The 14100-nt window shown below is 40.4% G+C and overlaps 1 pseudogene; it reads right to left on the bottom strand.

Moving 5' to 3' along the window:
* Nucleotides 1–13359: 13359 nt before the first annotated feature.
* Nucleotides 13360–13775, bottom strand: LOC130868191 (60S ribosomal protein L28-like; annotated as a pseudogene).
* Nucleotides 13776–14100: the final 325 nt, after the last annotated feature.

The raw sequence follows: 14100 nt of genomic DNA, 5'->3' as shown, positions 1-14100 counted from the left end.
GGAACATGGGAATGCTAATCCCCTGGTTATAAATAGAAAACCAGTCATACACAGTAAACACAGAACAAAATTAAGTTCAAAAGCCCTGCTGAAAATAGACTTTTGAAATAGGCATTATAAGGAAGAATTATTTTAGTAAAATCACCCTAGTTCCTATTTTAAGAATCCATGCATCTTTCATAATAAATTTAAGTAACAGCAAATAAATGAGATGTCTAATATAATTACTGTACAAGTAATTCTTGAAAGGAAACAGATAAACATATTTCCTTGTAAGAAAATTTAACACACTCTGTGGAAATGGAAGAAACAAAATTCATATGCTAGAGTCAAATTAGAGTTCAAAAATAAACGCAGGTTTCAGTTATTTGAAAATGTATTTGCATTTTGCTCTAGGTTAGATATGCCTTCTGAATTTTCGGTTCTGGAAATTTGAGCCTCGGTACACAGAGGTGAGAGGTGGGACTGGGACATGAGGGCTTCTCTTTCCTTTAAAGGTGGCTGCTGCCCTAGGTTTGTTACTAAAGTGGGTTACTTCTGGCATGACTGTCCTGTCTTATCTATCATGGGATGCCCTCTGTTGTGTTACGAATTGAGCAAGTGGGTCCAGACCAGATGCCAAACAGGTGCCAGCATCATCCTCTTGAATAGATCAGGTTCTAGACTATTAAGAGAAAATGACTTCTATTCTATTAAATTCATCAGGTCTTAAGTATTTTGCTGTGGCAACATAATACAGTCTAAGATGAGTATGGTGGTGCACACCTTTAATCCAAGCACTCAGCAGAGACAGGTAGATCTCTATGAGTTCAAGGCCAGTCAAGACTCTAGGGCTACACAGTGAGACCCTGCCAAAAGAAAATCAAAACAGTTGTTGTGGTGTGTGTGCTTATATTCCAAATTACTTAGAGATCTGAGGCAGGAGGATCACTTAAGTCCATAAGTTTGAGACTAATCTGGAGAATATAGTAAGCCTTTGTTGCAAAAGAACCAAAAAGAAAAAAAAAAGCACCAAAAACTCCTGTCAGTGTCTGAACTTAAGTAACCATCCAGCTGCAATGCTATTTTTTCAGATAAAGTGGGGTATCAACTTCAGAAATGAGAAATACCTTCATGCTTGATGTTATAAACTCAAAATAGCAGTTCTCATTAGAAAATTACTGAGTTGGTTGATTTATTTTTGTACAATATAGACATCCTCCTTGCTGGATGTTGCTAAGATCAAAAAAGTGATTGGTTAATTTTTAAAGCAGGATTAGGAGGGGAAGGAGGTGGTGTATGGTCAATTAATTCATTAAGCCTGGGAATGTATGATCAAGTCTTTAGGGACTTTGGGGGAACATAAAAATAATTGAAGATTTAAAATGAAATGTATGGATCTAGAAATACAAAGTAAGGTCTGTAAAACAGAAATCAATAAATGTTTAATTAAATTCCCAACTCTGTCAGCTTCCATAATTAATATGTTTCATATCTGTAAACATTTCATTACATTTTAAAAAAACATCTGTAAGTTATATTTTCTCATTCTGTTAATGAGGGTGTGCATGCATGGTGGCTGCTGAGAAATTATAGCCAATTCATAAATCAAAAGTTATTTGTAACCAAATATCATAAACTATAATTACAAATTCTTGGCCACATGTTGTTCAGTAATGAATTATGCTTCCCGAGGGATGCGGGTTGTTTTAATTTTTTTTTTTTGACATAATGTAGGAGAGAGGCTCTACAAGTGAAAAAGACTTCAGCTACAGAACATTTAAATCAACCCTGGAGGAAATGACTAGGCTCTACATAAAAGTAAGTGTTCACTGAATGAGTACATGTCTTATAGAAAACCAATCATTGAGAATATTAGTATCTGATGGTAATTATTTTAGTTATTTGCAGAAAATGTCCTTAAGTTTTATGTTTTAATTTTTTTTTAAAAAAAGTCACCTTTGAAATTCATTGTCAACACTCTGACCTTCTATGCAAAGTCTGTATTAGTAAGTTCAAGACCTGGTTTTCATAAAACATACTTCTCAATGACCCAGTTCTCTGCATCTGCCAGACTAACACATTGTCCTTCCTCCAGATATTGAGTTAGCCATTTCCTGTTGTCCTTCTAAATAGATCCTTCAGCGTCTGGAGAGATAGCTTCATGCTTACCATATGTAGAAGGAGCAGCGGGCTGCATTCCTGCCACCCGGCTCCCAGTCGCCTGGCTATCTTATGCCCCAAAATAATAACACGGAAACTGTATTCTTTTAAACACTGTGTGGCCCATTAGCTCTAGCCTCTTACTGGCTAACTCTTATATCTTGCTTTAACCCATATCTAGTAATCTGTGTAGCACCACGAGGTGGCTTACCGGGAAGATTCTAGCCTATGTCCATCTTGGGTCGGAGCTTCTTCACATCTGTCCTGGAGAGAGAGAGGCATGGCATCTGGCTCACTTCCCTTCTTCCCAGCATTCTGTTCCGTCTACTCCACCTACCTAATTTTCTGACCTATCAGGCCAAGGAGTTTTCTTTATTGATTAACCAATGAAACAACAGATTGACAAATGACCTTCCCACATCAACCATACACAAGCAGCATGCCTCACCTTCAATTCCCTGCACTCATGTAAGAATCCTGGCATGGCAGCCGGCACTTGGAATATCAGTGCTGGGTGATGGAAGAAGGTCATTGGTTAATTAATAAAAAAAAACCGCTTGGCCTCATAGGTTAGGACATAGGTGGCTGGAGTAAACAGAACAGAATGCTGGGAGGAAGAGGAAGTGAGCTCAGGTGCAGGGCAGCTCCTCTCAGAGGCAGACGCGATACAGCCAGCCACCAGGTCAGACATGCTGAATCTTTCCCAGTAAGTGCACCTAGTGGTGCTATGCAGATTATTAGAAATGGGCTAAATTAATAAGTGAGAATTGGCCTAGAAGAGGCTAGATATAATGGGCCAGGCAGTGTTTAAAAGAATACAGTTTGTGTGTTGTTATTTTGGGGCATGAGCTAGCCAGGCGACTGGGAGCTGGGTGGCAGGAACGCAGCCCACAGCTCCCTTCAACAGCTGGGTAGGTGGAGGTAGGAAGATCCCTGGGGTTTGCTGGCCAACTAGCCTTGCCTAATCAGTGAGGAACATTGTCTCAAAAATCAAGGAGCAGCACCTGATGGTGCCCTCTGGCCATCACACACAGGCACACACAAATACACAAATATCCAAAAACACAGATACATACCCACACATGCTCACACTCATATATATGTAAATAAATAATGAAAAATACCCTTCATCTAGCACTCCCTTTATCTTTAAAATTTATTTAGCAGAGACCGAGACTACTCTGTGCCAGGCAGAATGCTAGAATTTAGGAAGTTAAGAGTCAATACAACACAGCTCCTTTCTCAGAGAACTAACTAGAGGTGTATCATCCCAGTGCTCAGAATGTTGCCTGTTCACCAGCAGTAATAGCAGAACCATCCTTGATAGGAACACCAACTTTCAAGTCTCTCTCAGATCCAGCGAGCTAGAACTTTCTCTTTAACTAGAATCTTAGGTGATTCATACGACTGTCAAAACCTGAGCAGTACTGTGGAGTAAGAGATATTAAGCAGATAGATAGATTGTTGCTTTATACGACAGATGAAATTAGGTTCATGTGCTCCTCAGTGGCCTCAACTTCCACATCCCTCTTGAACCCTTTTCTTTACCCCCACCCTCATAATCCCTGGGATAGTAATTGTTAACTTTATGAGAGTTATAAATGTAGGTTTTTTTTTAACCTCTTTGGAGGCTCACCACCCATCTCCCAAATAAATACACGGAGACTTATTTTTACTTATGAATACCTGACCTTAACTTGGTTGTTTCTAGCCAGCTTTTCTTAACTTATATTATCCTCTTTAACTACATTTTGCCTCTGGGCTTTTTAACCTTCTTACTTTGTGTCTGGCTGTGTGGCTGGCCCCCTGGTGTCCTCCTCTCCTCCTTTTCTTTTCCCCTTCTCTCTCTCCTATTAATTCTCTCTGCCTGTTAGCTTCACCTACCCCTCTCTCCTGTCATAGGTATTGGCCATTCATGTCTTTATCAGACCAATCAGGTGCTTTAGACAGGCTTTACAGATTTAAACAAGTACAACATAAAAGAATGCAACACATGTTTGCATTATTGAACAAATTATTCCCTGGCATAAATGAATGTAACACATCTTAAACTAATATTCCACAACATATAAATACCCGGGAAACAATTTATCTTGATTTGGTTCATTAAGGTGGGATGAAGCATCTCAATTGTGGGCAGCAACATTCACTGGGCAGTGGATCGTGGACTGTATAAAGTGGGGAGAGCAATATGAGCATCAGGAAGCATTTGTCTCTCTCTGATTATTGTATGTGGATTTGATATGTCTAGCTGCTGGAAGTTCCTGCTGCCTTCCTTGATTTCACCATGATAAATTATACCTTTGAACTGTGAGCCAGAATAAACCTTTCCTCCCTTGATGCACGATTAAATGAACCACAATTAATAAAACCTCAGGATCAGAAAATGGGGTTCAACTTGAAGATCTGAAAAGTAAAACAGTCAGCCACTGGCTCTTACCTTGACCTCAGCCCAAAATGGTGATCCTACCTCCAGGAATCTCAGAATGAGGCTGAGTCTGAGAGCTCTCCCCCTCCCCCTGCGACTTATATTCCTCTTTAGGGTTGGGATTAAAGACATACACCACTGGGATTAAAGGCATGCACCACCTGATTTCTATGGCAACTAGGGTGGCTACTGGGATTAAAGGTGTGTGTCATTGTGGCTACTGGGATTAACGGTGTGTGTTACCATAATCTGGTCTGTAAGGCTGACCAGTGGGAACTGTTTACTCTCAGATCTTCAGGCAGTCTTTATTGATTAAAATACAATTGAAATGCCACCACACTCACTCAAGTTACATTCGTAGTAGTATTTTATCACCACACTAGGAGAAGAACCCAGGAAAATACCCATTTTTGAACACACACAGAACAGCCTTCTACCAGCAGCACAACCTTTAAGTATAGATCTTGCTCTCGTTCACTGTTTCGTGCACGGACGGCACCTCTTCTTCACTAATGTTTCCAATGGTTAAGTGCTGGGATAAACACTGTGCTTTTGTAGCCCATGAAAACAGCTAACATTTTCTGAACTTATATAATTAGATCAAATATTTTATTAGCATATATAAATTATGCATAAATTCATTATGTTATTTCCATACACATATCTAATGTATTCTGATTTTACATTTACTTCCCTCTTTTGTCTACTGTCTAATATACGTTGACTCCCTTCCTCTTTTCAACCAGTCTACATTCTACTTTAATACCTGTTGTTTTGGGGCTGGAGAGATGGCTCAGAGGTTAAGAGCATTGCCTGCTCTTCCAGAGGTCCTGAGTTCAATTCCCACCAACCACATGGTGGCTCACAACCATCTGTAATGGGGTCTGGTGCCATCTTCTGGCCTGCAGACATACACACAGGCAGAATATTGTATACAAAATAAATAAATAAATATTTAAAAAAAAACTGTTGTTTTATTTTGTTTCATTTTCTTGGTGATCCAGTGCGCATTTCATTGGGGTGGCTTAGAGAAGTTGGTGAGAGGTGATTTGTAGAAACTCGGGCAGTATCCCTGTGACTTAAACACTGAAGAAAATGTCTCTACGCCTTCCAGCGACCAATAATTGAGAATCCATCCTCAGGGAGGGGAGGGGTGGAATCTCACAAGCCCTTCCATACTTCATGACAGGATGTTGACAGACTCAATTGTGCAATATTCTCAAATGAAAGGCTAGGCTGGGACTACTTGGCCATCTGAATGCATGCAAATGAATTGATGCTAGACAATTCCCTTATTTCCTAGAGTTGATGAAAATGGGAGCCACAGTGCAAGCAGACATAACTCCCGACTGCTGGTACAATTCAATCGGAAGGAACAGAAATGGTAAACAATATGTGGTCTTATGAATGCTCTTTTATACATCAGTGTCCAGATAGCAAACACTCAAATAGATGGAATGTAGAAATGAATCTTAAACCATCTAAAAAAGAAGGGGAATAGAGCACAAAGAAATACACAGACAGGGCCAATGGCAAAAATCACAAAGATGGAATAAATGAACCCAGTTAGTTTTGTAATTACAAATTTTGTTAACTTGTCTAAATAAAACAACAACAACAGTAATCTAGCCTGCCATGACTGTAATCTGAGGCTTCAGAAAACTGAGGCAACAGGATGGCTTCAAGTTTGCTTAATTATTTAATTCTAGCCTGACCTATAGTGTAAGACACTGTTTCAAGAAGTAAATAGAATAAGAATTAGAAAACAAAGCTCCAAGCCTTAGTTAAAAAAATATTATACAAAGCATTGTTTAAAGTGCGCATATCTAAAGTGAAGTAGCACAGAAATGTTGAAAGTCACATGATTGAAAAATCATATCACGGGGCTGGAGAGATGGCTCAGTGGGTAAGAGCACTGGCTTTTCTTCCAGAGGTCCTGAGTTCAATTCCCAGCACCCACATAGTGGATCACTACCATCTGTAATGAGATCTGGTGCACTCTTCTGGCCTGAAGGCAGAACACTGTATACATAATAAATAAATAAATCTTTTAAAAAAAAATCATATCACATCAGTACTAAGCAAAACCAATTTGAATTATCCATAGTACTGTAAAGAAGTAGCCCAGGAAGTGAAGTGTATGCCCGAGAATCCACTTGCAAAGGAAAACTCAGTGTTCTCCTATGGAGCCTAACTAGACATACAAACCACACTTATGAGTAGGCCCCATGCTCAGCAGTACATGGTTAACGTAAGATGAATTCAGCGTCATTTTTTTTAGGTTTTTGTCTTATATTTCTGTGTTTGGGCATTTTTTTTTTTTAATTTTAGTGCTCTTTTGTTTGTTATATGCTGGTTTCCTGTTTTGTGTTTTCATGGGTTTTGTTTGTGTTTCTTGTGCTTTTTCTTTTAAAATATCTTTTTTTTAAATTTGCCCATTTGTTTTATAGAGAGAGGGAGAGTGGGAGAGAGAGAGAGAGAGAAAGGGGCATGGGGTTGGTAAGTAGAGAGTTGGAGGTTAGAGAGGATCTGGTACAAGTTGGAGGAAGGGAAACTGTGATCAGACATATTACATGAAAATATTCTCAATAATATTATAATACAATAATAAGTAGAGAGAATGATACTAATGATAAAATGATAAAAATGTGCTGTATACTGTAAAGTTACCAATCAAACGTTATTACATTAAAAATGTATGTCTAAGGAGAACATATTACTGAGACACATGTATGTACACATATTACACAAAATGACTGAAGCACATGCTGAACTATTGAAAATCTGACTACATTTTAGAAGTTTAAGCAATCTCAACACACGTATAAAAATCTATTCTCTAAAATCTCTTTCTTTCTAATCCCAACTTTACTCAAAATTAAAAATAAATGAGACAATAGAAATGAAATATATTGCACACTTTTAAATGGTTGAAAAATACCATTTGACAGGTACAATTAGTATGACATGCAAGCATAAGGACCTGAGTTCAAATCTCTAAAACCCAAGTGAAAAGCTGTACATATGTGTCTATAACCCCAGAGTTGTGACAGGTAGAAATAGGAGAGTCACTGGGGCTTGAAGACTGTCAGCCTAGCTCCAGGTTTAATAATAGCCTCTGTCTCAAGGAATAAGGCACAGGGTGATGGAGTAGGACACCAGATGTCCTCCTTTGGCCTCTGTATGGGTTCACAGGTGCATGGAGTCCCATACACATGTGTGCTTACACCACACACACACACACACAATTAAAAAAGAAAACAATTAACAATGGTGACAAATAGCTGTGAAAACACCCAAAACAGAGACGAAAAGCCAAAGCAAGCCAGAAGGAACACCAGCATTTGTAGGAAGATAAACCACAAAGCCACGGGTGCCCCAGAAATTTCCAAGATGAGAATCACTGACCAGAATGTAGATTGCTCTTATAAAAGCTGCTCTGAGCTCCCAATAGATCAGTTCCACTGTAACAGTGGGTGGGTGCACCCCTCGTGGTCCTGACTTCCTTGCTCATGTTCTCCCTCCTTCTGCTCCTCATTTGGACCTTAAGAGCTCAGTCCGTTGCTCCAAATTGGGTCTCTGTCTCTATCTCGATCCATCGCCAGATGAAGGTTCTAAGGTGATATACAAGATATTCATCAGTATGGCTATAGGATAGGGTTATTTAAGGTTCCCTTTCCTCAGTTGCCCAAGGTACTAGCTGGGGGCATCTCCCTGGACACCTGCGAGCCCCTCTAGAGTCAAGTCTCGGGAGCTCACCAAGGCCAGCTGGACTGGGACTGAATAAGCATGGGATGAAACCAGACTCTCTGAACACGGCGGACAATGAAGGCTGATGAGAAGCCAAGGACAATGGCACTAGGTTTCGATCCTAATACATGAACTGGCTTTGTGGGAGCCTAGCCTGTTTGGATGCTCACCTTCCTGGACCTAGATAGAAGTGACAGGACCTTGGACTTCCCTCAGGGCAGGGAATTTGGACTGCTCTTCAGTACCTAGAGGGAGGGGGAATGGAATGGAAGGAGGGGAATGGGGGAGGGGGAGGGGAGTGGGGGAGGGGGAGGGGAGTGGGGGAGGGGAACGGGGGGAGGGGGCGATATGTGGGAGGAGGGGGAGGGAAATAGGAAACGGGGAGGAGGCGGAAATTTTAATTTAAAAAGAATAAAATAAAGAAAAAAAAGAATATATATATATATATAAGCTGCTCTAAATAGAAGGGACCTGGAGTAGATTTAGTGTGGAGAAAACACAGGCCAACCCTTGAGATTGTGTCAATGAGAACAGGTAGCAAAAAAACCCCCAGAGGAAACTAAGGGCGCAGGGTCCTGCGCTGCAGAGCGCTGAGACTCAGGGCTTATGTACAGTCTTGCCCAACTCTGCTAGTGCAGGGAAAGCACTAGTATTCCCGTAGACAGAGATGCAGGAGTTATTTAAGTCTCCGGAGAGAATGCATTTGCCCAGACCACTTGGGAACTCTCCTTCTGAAGCAATGCTTCACGTAGTGGTGCTGGCTTTGGAGAAGGAATTTTGTCAAAAAATAAAAGCCACAGAAAGATGCTTAGAGATAAAAAACCACACGTTTTTGAACAAAAGGATATCGTCCAAGTAAATAAATATGTGTTTGGTGGTAAAATAGCAAAGGAGTTCCTTTGTATTAAAGAGCTGGAGAGATGGCTCAGCTGTTAAGGACACAAACGGAGGACCCATGTTTAAGTCCCAGAATCCACATGGTGGCTCATAACCATCTGAAACTCTAGTTCTCGGGGACAGATTCTCTTTTCTAGATTCCTTGGGCACCAGGTAAGAACATGGTGCAAGACATACATGCAGGTAAAACGCCTACACACATAAAAATAATTATAAAAGGATTTTCAAATATTTAAACAATAACAAACTACTAAGAAGGCTATGTCCTCCACTGGGGGTTATGATGGAAGACTCACTCAGTTGGTAGGATGTATTTTGTTGTTATTATCATTATTATTCTATATTTTGAGATAACATCTTATTATGTAGCCCAGGCTGGCATAGAACTCAACAGGTAGATCAGGATGGCCTAGAATTCATTATGTTGATCAAACTGGCATCAGACTCCTGGCAATCCTCCTGCCTCAGTCTCCAAAGTATGTTGCCACTCCTATGCTTTAGATGATATGTTTTTGAAATAAAATAAAAATACTCTACCTATGATGATTTTTTGGGGGAGGGGATAAATGTTGAAGAAACAAATGATAGAACCCAGTTATTTTATGCTTCAACATGGTAGCTATTTACTAATATTTAATATCTTGAATATACTATTCCTTATACCTTGAGGGAAATGTGGTTTATATGCTTAAGAGTGTATTTCCTTTTTAAATGTGTGTGTGGTATATTTGTACTAGTGTGTGTGTGTGTGTGTGTGTGTGTGTGTGTGTGCATATAAACACATGGGTGCCTGTGGAGCCCAGAGGTTGATGTCAGGTGTCTACTTCAGTTGCTTTCCACCTTGCTCTTTGAGCTAGGTTCTTTTTTTTTTTTTTTTTTTTTTTTTTTAAGTTTTTCGAGACAGGGTTTCTCTGTGGTTTTGGAGCCTGTCCTGGAACTAGCTCTTGTAGACCAGGCTGACCTCGAACTCACAGAGATCCACCTGCCTCTGCCTCCCAAGTGCTGGGATTAAAGGCGTGCGCCACCACCGCCCGGCCTTGAGCTAGGTTCTTTAACTAAACCTGGAACTCACCATTTTGGCTAGGCCGACTGGCCAGTGAGCTCCTGCTTAACTCTGCTCCCCACCCCCACCTCGCCTTTGGAAGACATTTAAAGGACTTGGTTCTTTAAATGGTTGCTGAGGTTCTAAGTTCAGGTCTTTATATTTGCAGAGCAGACTAAACTCTCTCCCCATCCACAGTTATTGATCATATTTCTTTATGATCAATTAAACCTAGAACTAAGGGCTGGCAGAGTCAGTCAGTAGGTAAGTGCTTATAAGGTAAGCCTGATGGCTGGAGGTCACTGCTTGGGACACAAGTAAAGGTGAAATGTAAGAATCCAACTCCATAGTTTTCCTTGACTTCCAGAGGGAAGTGATTTTAAACAACGCTCACATAACTCAGATAATCACTAGTGTCGCCATGTTTCGATTAGATGCCTAAATCCCTTTCTTCTTTGTGTTCAGGTTTTTCCAGCATTTGCTTTCCTAGATTCGGAAAATATCTTATGAATGGATTGAACTGAACAGACTGGGAACAGGAGGCTTAGTTTTCTTCATACTGACAGTCAGCAAGGAATGACGTCAATGATCCTGGAGGCATCAGATTTATCGAGCAGAGTTTATGTCACTACTGTTCCTTTCCTGATGCTTCACAGTGTGAGACTGTTTTCTACTGTCAGGATGCAACCGTGCACAGTGAGGGGAAGGAAACTGGCTTATGAATGATTTGAAGTTTATGGTCTCATAAAGCCTGTTCACCTAAAGAAAGAGCAGAGACAGGCTTGCAGGGCTCCTTGGAACTCAAATGAGAAGTGGACTCATGTCCCTAACTCAGAAGCAATCTTTAATTAATAGCCACTTGCAAATGAAAGTTTAGTTTCCATTCAGGGAGTCTCACTGGGGAAACAGACTACTACTCTGAACGGTGGTCTGCAAGTCCAGCAGTAGATGAGCAACAGAAAACAAACTCACTAACATCTTTGGAAGTTCCTTGTCTTTGAATATTGTGTCAGGCCTTTTCCTTTAAAAAAATATTGTTGTGCGAAGAATGAATGAAGAAAATGTGGCAATTTACACATTGGAGTACTACCCAGTGGTAAGAAAACAATGACTTCTTGAAATTTGCATGCAAATGAGTGGAACTAGAGAAAACCATCCTGAGTGAGGTAACCCAGACCCAGAAAGATGAAAGTGAGTATGTACTCACTCATAAGTGGATACTAGTTGTAAAAAAAAGGATATTGAGCTTGTAGTTCATGGTCCTACAGAAACTAGGTAACAAGGTGAATCTTAAGAAAAACATACATAGATCCACCTAGAAAGGGGAAACAAACAAGATCACCTGACAAAATAGGGAGCATGAGTGATGGGCGTGGTCGATTGGAAGTTGTAATTAAAATAATATTCAGCTTTAATAAACAGAAGAAAGAAAACTTACAAACCAGGGTTCCAGTGATCCAGGAGCGCAGAGGGCAAAGAGAAACAGGCAAGTGCACTTGGATGTTTTGTTTGTTTTGTGTGGCCCCAGGGGGACACACCCTAAACAGAATGTGATTGGCTGAAGTTCCCTATCATCTCCCTTTTTGTCTAAACAAGATCGACCTAAACCCAATACAACTATATACAGTAGGAACAGATACCAAACAACAAACAATATTAAGCAAGAAACATATATGTAACACGAGGGACTGATTTGTTGAGGTTTTCTGTTCCACCCGGTACCCCACAGCAGGCAAGCCCCAAAGAAAATCACAAATAGGTCTCCATAAATTATAAACTGATTGGCCCATTAGCTCTAGCCTCTCACTGGCTAACTCTCACATCTTGATTAACCCATTTTTCTGATCTATGTTAGCCATGTGGCTCAGTGCCTTTTTCAGTGAGGCACATCACATCCTGCTGCTTCGGTGGTCTGGGCAGGAATGGGAGGAATCAACTTCCTCCTTCCCAGAATTCTCCTGTTCTCATTGTATCATTTCTACTTCCTGTCTGGTTTTCCCACCTATACTTCCTGCCTGGCCAATCAGCATTTATTTAAAACATGATTGACAGAATACAGACAATTCTCCTGCACCACATATAATAAAAGTTTTACTAAGCATTCTATTTCAAGGAGTCTAAATAATGTAAAGGGTAACTACAATTATCTAATCTTCAACTCCATCAAAGATCTGAGAAGGGAAGTAATATTACTTGAGCAACCAGGAAGTGCAAATGAGAAACTTCCAAAATGTGCAACAAATGACAGAGACACTGACTATCTAAGCAATCACCCAAAGTCTTGTTTGTAATGTTGAGGCAACCAACTTTGGCTAAGGCCTAACATAACTGACATACCATTTTCAAAGTCAAGGAACTTTTTAGAACTATCCTACCCTGTCTTGGCAAGATAAGACAATCCTGTTTTTATCCATTTATGGATACTCTGTATCTCTGTCAGTAGTCGAGTTATGGGCTTTTCTTTGCCCAAAGGCCAGTTCTGCCAAGAAGACAAGCTCCAAGTGGAGTGCCTTTGGTGCTCAACATTCTTTCGGGAGTAGAGCGGTGTTGCCAGGAGTAATTGTATCTTGTTAGATTAAAGGCCATTTTTCTACAGCTCTTCAAAGAGGTTGAAGATTATACTATCTATACTAAATATAATCTCTATGTATCTAAAGAACCTGATTAGCCTAAATATAAATATGATACACATATATGACTACTGATTTATAATTCTTGATATTTATCTAACTTGAAGACTAAGAGAATAAAGAACTGTGCAATAAATGATGACAATGACCTCCAAATGTAAACAATGTCATTACATAAATAATATCAGAGGTAGAAATGTACACTGCAATATGGTAAATAAATCAACACTATATATATATATATAAAACAAATGTTTTAAATAGAGGTAGAAGCATACAATATTCAATAAATAGAGGTAGAAGCATACTCACATACAATATTCAATATATCAATATTCAAGAATCAACACCAATACAATTTTCTAAAATCAATAACTCACAAATACGAATTATCCCATCAAACCAGTTAGTCCCCCCCTTTTTTGTTGAAAAAAGTCAGTAGACTCTTTATTGCTTCTGGGGTGTAGGGCTCAGGAGCTTTTGGTAGGACCGGTCTGTTTCTTCTTCACCACCACAGGCTTCTGGCTTCGTAGGATGGCACTGGCCCTGCAGATGGCCACCATGCGCAGATCGGGGCGGTACTTGTTCTTTCGGATCATGTGCCTGATGTTGCTCAGGGTGGCCCGTGCATTCTTGTTGATGGTGGTCTTTATGTAAGAAGTAGCTGGTTTGTGCTGACTGGATCTGCATTTCATGACCACCATGACCCCTTTGCTGTGTCAGCCGCGGACTCCACTCCCACTGTTTTGCAGTGAATCAGCCCATTGTAGCGGAAGGAGTTGCGGGCTTTCAGATTATTGGGTTCGGTGCTGTATGTCTGCTTATTCCTCTTGATCAGGAAACTGGAGCAGTTCCGAACGACCATCCATTGCAGAAGCGCAGACATGGCGGCGCCTCCTTTCCTATGGCGGAAAGCATGGGACTTTTAATCCCAGGGTCGTGGGTTCGAGTGCCACATTGGGTGCCAATTGTTGGGCGTGGTCGATCAGAAGTTATAATTAACCAGACCAAATTAAAATAATATTCAGCTTTAATAAACAGAAGCAAGAAAACTTACAAACCAGGGTTCCAGCAATCCAGGAGCACAGAAGGCAGAGGAAGAGGCAAGCGCACTGGGATCTTTTATTTGTTTTGTGTGGTCCCAGGGGGACACACCCTAAACAGAATGTGATTGGCTGAAGTTCCCCATCACATGAGGTGGGGGACAAGGG

The sequence above is a fragment of the Chionomys nivalis genome, chromosome X (genome assembly GCF_950005125.1).
Source record: "Chionomys nivalis chromosome X, mChiNiv1.1, whole genome shotgun sequence".
In the NCBI taxonomy this organism is placed as follows: Eukaryota; Metazoa; Chordata; class Mammalia; order Rodentia; family Cricetidae; genus Chionomys; species Chionomys nivalis.
This window is presented reverse-complemented; position numbering and strand designations above follow the sequence as displayed.